Here is a 1,741-nt window from a genome sequence, read left to right as displayed (position 1 = left end):
TAGTTACCACCTAATTGTTTGGCCTCCACGTGTCCCTCAAGCCGTAGCACCAATTGGGTTGGTGGGTGCCAAAAAACCCGTTAGTGTTCAAGCCTAATTTAATCATTTAGTTAAAATGTTTTACCAGCCAACTATTAGCAACAACCTGCTAATTTCAGGGCTGCATGCAGCAGACCTCACCGAATGGATAAGTGCGAGTAGCTATCCACTAGGAGACATTGATTTTAAAACAACCTAGCTGGACACGTACTGCCCATACAATGTACGTACACATTGATGTAAAAAATGCTTATTATATGTGTGCTCCTTAAATCCAAAGAGATCATAGTTCTATATGTGCTCCAAAACTTAAAAGTATAGACACAATATTTTCCCGGTGTTCTGATTGTCCATAATGTATACTCAAAAATTTAATCCTAAAATATATACTTGCTATTTAGATGGAATATGAAGTTCTGGAGTATGGAGTATGGAGTATGAAGTATCAGGATGCATGTACTTCATAGTAAATGAGTGTGCAAAAAAGTATGGAGTATGCCGAAGAGCCAAGAATATAGTATGGAGTAACCCTAAAAAAAATAGTATGAAGTATGAAGTACGTGGTATGTACTTCATAGAAAAAAATATAGTATGGAGTACCCCGCAAAAATAAAATAACAGTATGAAGTATCATAAAAAGAGGATAGTATGTCGTATATCTCATAGTACAAAATATGGAGTATATTTTTTTAGAAAAGGAAATATGGAGTATATATAAATATCAGTATGTCACGTTGATGGATACGCTAAACACAAATACATTCATGGCTTCATGGACTCCTGAGCGGTTGGTTTGAAACACCATATACACATGTTGTTTCCATCAATGCATATACGCATGTTCTTCCTTCTCATACATCGTCATCTTTCACGATGGAGTATATACTGTGAGTATATGTACATCGCCATCATCGCCGCCGCCGCCATGCTGGAGCAGTCACATGTCGGCCATAAACAGTATTACGACGCAGCCGCCGCTCACCTCGCCGGTGAGCCATCCGAGATGTGCAGTAGTATGTAGTCGTCTCTGCTACCTCATAGAGTAGTCTCTCGTCGGCGTGTGCAGCCGTAAATCGTTGTCACCATCGCCGCACCATAACAATCTTATATTGATGGTCATTGCGCATCGCAATCTTACACGACGGATGTGTTTTTCTAGATGCATGGTTGATGTATCGGCTAGATGAATGCCTTGGAACATGGTCCTAATCCATGATCATAAAAAATCTGATTATATTATAAATCGACTAGGAGGAATATTAAAGATTGGGTCCTCTGGATGAATACGTTGGAACATACATCCATGCTCCTAATCCCATCAGCCATCAACGTTGCCCGCGACCCCTGTATAAGAATGGAAATTAGGAACAATTAACAATCGATTTACACGATGTTTGTGTAGATGCATGTCGCATACCTTCTGTCTCTAATGATTTTTCCAGATCCAGCTTTACGTGAAGATTTTGACCGAGAAACATGGAGAAAGAGAAAGAGCGCTCTGAGAGAGAGAAAGAGATTAGCGTTGCATGGTTTTATGTCAAGCGATATACGGGGCTAGCCCAAGAAAATAGGAAGGTGGAGATCCGAGTGGAAAATATATCCTTCTTTATTTTACCCGCAACCCGTTAGGAGCCGCACACATCTCAAGCAATCAGACGGCAAAAAAGATGAAGGTAACTACCACCTAATGGTAGGATGTATT

Source organism: Triticum dicoccoides, chromosome 7B, assembly GCF_002162155.2.
Source record: "Triticum dicoccoides isolate Atlit2015 ecotype Zavitan chromosome 7B, WEW_v2.0, whole genome shotgun sequence".
NCBI classification, from domain to species: domain Eukaryota; kingdom Viridiplantae; phylum Streptophyta; class Magnoliopsida; order Poales; family Poaceae; genus Triticum; species Triticum dicoccoides.
The sequence above is the reverse complement of the archived record's forward strand: the minus strand, read 5'-3'. Positions refer to the sequence as shown.